Source organism: Schistocerca piceifrons, chromosome 3, assembly GCF_021461385.2.
Source record: "Schistocerca piceifrons isolate TAMUIC-IGC-003096 chromosome 3, iqSchPice1.1, whole genome shotgun sequence".
Lineage (NCBI taxonomy): Eukaryota > Metazoa > Arthropoda > Insecta > Orthoptera > Acrididae > Schistocerca > Schistocerca piceifrons.
Genome location: NC_060140.1, coordinates 224,834,874 through 224,842,869, shown reverse-complemented (window position 1 = coordinate 224,842,869; position 7,996 = coordinate 224,834,874). Strand labels below are relative to the sequence as shown.

General features: G+C 41.4%; 1 non-coding gene across 1 annotated transcript; it reads left to right on the top strand.

The window, feature by feature from the left end:
- Positions 1-7,539: 7,539 nt before the first annotated feature.
- Positions 7,540-7,614, top strand: Trnat-ugu. The gene has a single exon. It is a non-coding gene; the product is annotated as a tRNA-Thr (tRNA).
- Positions 7,615-7,996: the final 382 nt, after the last annotated feature.

The window sequence follows — 7,996 nt, the reverse complement described above, 5'->3', positions numbered from 1 at the left end:
ATGCCATTCAGTGTATTAGAATTCGTAGCTCATTGTGCCATCGTAAGTTTCACATGTTGCAAGAGATCTGCAGTTGATAGTACAGCACTGTCACTTCATTGTCGTCCTCGTAACTGGCTGCAAAGTCGTCCATGAAAGTATTTTTAGCCAAAGGTACCGCTGCTATAAGATATGTGCCTCTAAGTCTTTTAGCCAATTCGCCAACGTTGCAGAAAGAAGAAATGAGCTGTATGTGACGTCAGATGGTAAACGTGTAAACCTGTAAATGATGACCTCATTCGTGCTTTGTGAAATTGTGTCCTCTTTCCTCTCAACATGAAACCAGAAGAATCTCGCCAGTCTCTTTCCTTTTCTTTAGAATATAGTTGTAAAAACGTTTGAATACCATTTTCAACAGCTTTCTGGAACATCCTGAAGCGAATTTATGTTGGGAGTATTTCAGACAATAGATTAGGTCCTGAGTCTAAAGTATCGTTAAGCGACGGTGAAACGTTTTCCCGCGACGAAACATCAAAAACAATCCTTCACTTCGTAACTCCCATTCTTTCTTTCTCTACTGCATGACGAAGAAAGTAGAAGACATCATTTGTACTGACATGAATAGCGAGGCGAGCGGAAAAGCTCCAGAATGATTTCACAAAGAGGTGGAAGAAAGAGTATCTTCTCGAGCTCAGAAACTATCACACTGTTCAGCGTCTTAACATGAAATCCATCAAACACCAAGTGAGACAGGATATTCCACCCAACTGTGTGGATCAACATATGCGTCTGACAGTAAAATGGTTTTAAAACAGCACAGTTTCCATCACTTTTAATTTGCTTTCGTGCCGTGAAATGATACAAATTGAATGTAAGTATGTGCATTTTATCGCATTTTTGAGTTTACTGTTCACACTTTTGTTGTTGTCTCCATTACATCTCCTGATACAAACGAATGTTTTGGAATGTTTGGAAATAGCATAAATGTCGAAATTGTAATAGCACGTAGTAAAATACACACTACCGTTAGTGTAACGTGATTTTTTTAACCAAATGAGTGATTTACATATAAATTTTGAGAACAGTGACAGAAAATCAAGACTTTTCTTTAAATTTATTGCTTAACCTAAATAAATGAAGAATGTGTAAATAATAGTTAAGGCCTTTTATCAACGTTTATACAATGTTTTGTTTCAACATAATATGAAAAATACAGTCTTTGGTAACATACTACTTTCAAAATTCAAGGATCTGTTTTCGTTTCCTCGCTGAGAATATAATTTTTAGCTATTCCAAAATATAGGAAAACTTACATAACTTTAAGGAGTTGACTATTTAAGGCTTTTAAATATGTTTTCTAAAAATATCACGTTTTTGCACTATAGCTGTATGTCAATTTATATAATGAATGTTGCAGTATTCGCCATATAACAGATCACTCTCAAGCATAATAAAATCTGTATATCGTGTATTAACGAATACTACACACGTGCATTTCCTTTCGGCTTTTATTATTGTTTCTCGTCAATGATGTTACACACAGAGATGAATAACAAAGCATTTTATTTACAATCCTCAACATCAAAAATTGTTCAAATGGCTCTAAGCACTATGGGACCTAACATCTGAGGTCATCAGTCCCCTAGAACGTAGAAGTACTTACACTTAAGTAACCTAAGGACATCACACACATACATGCCCAAGGCAGGATTCGAACCCACGACCGTAGCAGTCGCACGGTTCCGGACTGAAGCACCTAGAACCGTTCGGTCACCGCGGCCGGCGTTCCTCAACATCCTCCCCACCCTTATCAATCCTAGGCAGGGTCGACTAACATTTCTTCAGCAAGGTGTTGAAGTATTACTGTCCGCACTGTTATGCCTGTACCTGAACTTTGTTTCACATGTATAACGGCTATGTATGATATCTTCTTTTTATTTTATCACCATTCGTCACAGCATTTCAAAATTCTATTCCATATTCCATCTTCATACGTAAATTTAGGTATTACGGTTTCTCTTTGTTCATTCTTCTTCTTTTCAAAAGAAAAAGTAGCTTCTGTTCATGTTATATGCATATAGTATTATTTTAAAGTGTGCGTGATTCGTGTGATTTGGAGAGCAGTCACGAAATACACCAGCCGCGGTGCTTTTGCACATCATTCTCTGTGAAAACAGTACGACACTCGATAGACAAGTTGAGAACTGGGGTTCAATTCGCCGTACGGCCGTCCAGATTTATGTTATCCGTGGTATCTACATGTAGCTAAAGGCAAATGGCCGGATGGTTCCTTTGATAAGGACTAGTCTGACTTCCTCCGCCATCTGTGTCAGATCCAAGCTTATAAGCCGTCTCTGAAGACTTAGTTGTTGACGTGACGTTACATCCTACACTTCCATTCTTCAAAGTGGCAGGGGAATTCTTTATAGAAAGCAGCTGGATGATTTCAGGTTCTCTGTGCCTAAATCTTCCTAAGACAGTAGCATTTTCAAGTGTAGCAACAAAAGAGTTTCTTGTGTCGAACGAAAACTTGTGGCAAATTGATCTACTAAAGCGAACCTGGTGTTTTGTTCCTATAGTAAGACCCGTTTGTCAGGTTTGGTTGCTTACGTTTACACGTCAGCACAGAAACTGCGCGTATTGTGAGAGCTCTCTGTTATTCAGTTTGGCCCCTGAAAGGTTCAGTGAGGGTATGAGAGACTATCCTTCCTCCGAAAAAATAGATTTGTAGTGGCAGAATCTAGGAACGAGCAATTATAACGTAGTTTATTAGTGAACACAGCAAAATTCATAATGAATATTCCTGAGATATCATATCGTAAATGCACCACACTAATGCGAACTTAAATAATAGGAAAGGTATCGTCTGAACAACTGCTCGAGAAACAACTATACTTACAAACACATCAAACATTCCAAAATGAATTTTTCGTCCTTCAACCGAGTGTGCGCTGGTATGAAGCTTCCTATTATCTTGAAACTGTGCGCCGGACTGAGACTCGAACTCGGAACCTCAGTCCGGTACATAGCTTTAATCTGCCACGAAGTTTCACAACAAACATTATTTAGAAGGCAGTAAATAGTTTCTTTTTACTTTATCCTTGTCACCTTTTTGCCTTGTAAGCGCCATATAACACCGTATCGTTAAATGGATGTGGCTTTTCCACCTTCAAAACAATTTTCATTAAAACATATTTGTCTATTTACATTCCTATTTGTGTAGCGTAGGCTTTCTGATTGTTCGAGTATTGTAAAATGTAAAATATTTTTTTCTTTCAGATATTTCGTCTCTCTTCTGCGAAAAAAGTAGGAAAAATACCAGCCTCGTGCGACCTTTGCTATGTGCCCCGAGAAAAAAAGTAAATATCAAAATAAAGATTAAGAATACACAAAAGCACAAAATTCATTACTGTATGAGGAGTTAGCTCGGCAATAATAGGTGGACTTCAGATGCAAGCAGACGGCACCACATGGCCCTGAACACAGTACATGAGCAGTATAGACGAGATTTTAGAGATAGATGCTCGACCCAGTCAACTGCTGATCGCTGACGTCACTGACCGTCTTGCGATGTGGTTGGTAGTTGATTTACACGCAAGCGAGCGATAAGCGCCCACAAAGAGTAGCCGTTTTTGACCAGAAAGTCGTCGTATCAAACGGGGTAAAGGCGTTCGCGGTATTTTGCACGACGCAGTAACAACACACCGCTGGTAAACCAATGGTGGAACAGGATTTCCTGTGGCCTTGCTTGGCCCCCAACGGGGACGCCGCAGAGATTGATGCTTCTCGTCAGCTCACATTCCGCCGCAAGCAGGATGCGGAGAATTTTCTAGCGCGTGACTTCTCCAGCTGATGAAGGCAAATGACCACTACTCCAGGGCGGCCAGAGGATTCCCGCTACCGCAGATGTGCCGCGAACTTCACCTTTGCATGTCGCAGCATGAACTCTTCCAAAGTAAGAATACACAATGCGTAAAAGATAATGTACATAAAATGCACATTTCTCGTGGACCCAGATTTAATTTATGGAATACGCAACTCAGTCCAGTATATTATTTAGAAATACACTTTTTCAACAAGAAATCAACAATTTTGGCTGTGACAGGTCATCTTCAGACCACAAGAGCAAGCAGCAGTTCAGTTACAAACATACTGAAAAAATCACATTGAAACCTATATGCCATTAAAGATGATCTTGAAACCTGATTCAACCCTGAAGCAGTTGTACTTATATGGGCATGGCGTCTAGAGCGAAATTAGAATTAATTTAATACCTTCAGCTGCTGACATGCGTTGATATATACCAACGGGGACAGGTGAAAATGTGTGCCCCGAGAAGGTCTCGAACCTGGGATCTCATGCTTACATGTTTTGTTTTCGTTTGTTGCATCTGATCGGGGCGGATTTCGTAAGACACCCTTTTAAGTTTGTTGTTGATCTATTAACTCAGTTTTTTTGTTACACAGGGCAGCTAACCCTCTGGCCGAAAACGCTGAGTTACCGTGCCGGCATCCATCTGAGCCACCGAGGGCACATAGGATAGTGCGCCTGCAGGGACTGTCTCGCGCACGCCTCCCGCGAGACCCGCATTCTCACCTTGTATGTCCACACACTACATTCGTGGTGTCCCATCCCAACACATTCATTACTCGTGGAAGTCAATCTTAGAAACTCCCGTAAGAGTTCGAGGAATATGTGTGCATCTGCACAGAAGGAGAAGGCCATGGCCAGTATTCCCAGAACTGTATACTCATATGGATATGGTGTCTGTTCTTTCGGACATGTAACGAAATGTTGGAGAATAAGTGCACAACATAACTGTGGTTTTGCAAAAACTTGAAGAGTCCTACTTTTTTTTTTTTTCAAACAAGCACCGTGGTGAAATTTGTAGAGAGAAATAAGTAGAACCTGAAATTAATTTATAATTGACAGTTGGATTCGGAGTTTCATCCAGGATTTTTTAAACGAAAAAAATAAGTTAATGCACATTTTGTTTTATTTTTTATTGTTTACTTAGTGTCCTTTAGTTTGTGACAGCTTATTCGCAAAGACAACATACAAAATGTGTTGATTTGTTATAGATCATTTGTGTTACGATACGGTTTACGCATTGTGCTGGTATTAGCCGGCCGGTGTGGCCGAGCTGTTCTAGGCGCTTCAGACTGGGACCGCGCGACCGCTACGGTCGCAGGTTCGAATCCTGCCTCGGGCATGGATGCGTGTGATGTCCTTAAGTTAGGTAGGTTTAAGTAGTTCTAAGTTCTAGGGGACTGATGATCTTAGATGTTAAGTCCCATAGTGCTCAGAGCCATTTGAACCATTTGCTGGTATTACAGCTGTAGTAATTATAAAAATGGTGTCCTAAATTCTGCGATCCTGAGATCTAAGGACGTTATATTTCATGTGCGGACGTGCCTATGGAAGAATGGTTGGAAAAATATAGAAATACGCCCAAAAGTATTTACAGAAATCTAAAAAACAAATGTAAGACGCGTAACGAAACGCAGCTGTAGTTGCAATTCGTACAAATGAAAGGCGAAGCCGAGCAGAAACGTTTACAGACAGAACCAGAATAACAGCGACAAAAAGGATATTTTTAAGAGGCATTCTGGAACATATGCGAACATTTGGAACGCATGCCTTGATGTAGATTACCAGTAGTAGCCATGGTTATACTCCAAAAGCAAAAACGCAAGGCCGATAAATAAACTGACTCTGGACCAGGCTGTGTCTGAACCTACCCCTTGAAGAAAACTAGAAGAAGAAAGAAGAGGAAGCAGGAATGTACGATATAGCCAAGAGACTGGGTATGCGAAGCACGTATTGTGATTTTCTGGAAGAGCGAGCGCGCTATATCAAAATCCAGCCGACCACTACATCGCTACGCCATATGCCGCCCATGCCAGTGAAACGTGTGACCTCTTTTCTACGTATGCGTGACATATAATGACGACTACACAAGCAAAATATACTCATTCACAATGTCACTACTTCATCTATTTTCCCGCATGGAAACCTAATTCTAAAAGTTTTTAATTAGGAGGCGGGATTCTCCCTACTGCTTCGAGACAGAGTATACACATCTGAACTGTCTTTGTACAGACTTTCCAAGAAAATTCTTGAGATTATATTCTGAACAGGAAATTTCTCACCCTCGCTATGGGCACCATTACGCATTGCGAACACTATGACAACCGCATGGAAATAAAATGATAACTGAAATATGATTATAAACTGCAAGTTGTTTCGGGGTATTCAGTCGCTTAGTATGGGTACAAAAAAAAGTAAGTTTACCTTTTTGTTCCAGTTTTTACGCACTGATATATTTCCTTTCTGTCACCGCTGTAAGTGAACACAAACTCCAGTCGAAATCTCCATACGTGTTTCCATTAACAAAATACTCCTGGGTTCTGTGCAAAATCAAATTTTATAATATTTTATGACAGTGACACGGCAGAAAAATTTTCACTTGAATACTCCTAGTAACTTACTCTCGCAGAGTACCCTAAACCAAATTTTTCTCTCTACACAAATTAAAAATCGAAGTTCTAACAGCCGGCCGGTTCTAGGCGCTACAGTCTGAAACCGCGCTACCGCTACGGTCGCAGGTTCAAATCCTGCCTCGGGCATAGATGTGTGTGATGTCCTTAGGTTAGTTAGGTTTAAGTAGTTCTAAGTTCTAGGGGACTGATGACCTCAGAAGTTAAGTCCCATAGTGCTCGGAGCCATTTGAATCATTTTTTTTTTTTTTTAGTTTAACAGCGCAGAAGAGAAACAAACTCACATTGGACCAGACTATGTCTGAACCTTCCAGAACCAACGTGCAACAACATCTCCGCTTCAGTGGCGGGCCACTGTAGCCGAGCGGATCTAGGCGCTTCAGTCCGGAACTGAGCTACTGCTACAGTCGCAGGTTCGAATCCTACATCGGGCATGGATGTGTGTATTGCCCTTAGGTTAGTTAGGTTTAATTAGTTCTAAGTCAAAACAAAACCAAGTGTTAGGCGATTAAATGCTCCAGCTTCCGCCAAACGGTCAACTAGCTCTTTCGACGCCTCGTAAACTGAATGCTTCACCTGCCATCACAAAAAGGAATTCATAGAAGTGAGGTAGAGAGAACATGATGGCCACAGTAGTGACTCACCCCTCCCAGTCCAACAACTGGGGAAAACATTCTATAAATGTTCCCTGACACCAACGGCAAAGTGCGTTGGGGACCCATCAGGCTGCAACCACAATCGTTGCCTTACTGGTAGCGCGAAATTGTCCAACATATACTTCTATAGATATGGTGTCTGTTCTATCGGACATGTCCGAAAGAACAGACACCATATCCATATAAGTATATAGTTCTGGCAATACCGGCCATAACCTTATTCTTCTGTGCGGATGCACACATATGACCCGAACTCTTACGGGACTTGGTAAGAATGTCTTCCACGAGTAATGAATGTGTTGGGTAGGGACGCTACGAATGTAGTGTGTGGACATGTAAGGTGAGAATGTGGGTCTCGCGGGAGGCGTGCGCGAGATAGTCTCTGCAATCTCACTATCCTCTGTGCCCTCGGTGGCTCAGATGGATAGAGCATCTGCCATGTAAGCAGGAGATCCCGGGTTCGAGTCCCGGTCGGAGCAGACATTTTCACCTGTCTCCGTTGATATACATCAACGCCGCTCTGCAGCTGAACGTATTAATATACAATTCTAATTCTCCGACATGTCCGGTAGTACTTCAGGGAGAAAGACAAGACAATTTCCCCAACTGAGCGTTTTAGGCAGGAGATGCGCGCCAATCAGATGGACGTGACCAATCCACATATTCGTGGTAAATCTCTGTTGATGGTGGAACACACGAGTTGCCTTAGGTTTTTCCTGCTCCTGGATATGGCTATTATAGCTTTTAAATATTCCTACCCTTGTGAAGGTAACCTCGTCAGTACGCAAAACAAACCTTTGTAAGTCAGGGATGTTTACAATTTGGTGTAGATACCATTAGCTGAATTCCAAGCGCTGAGGA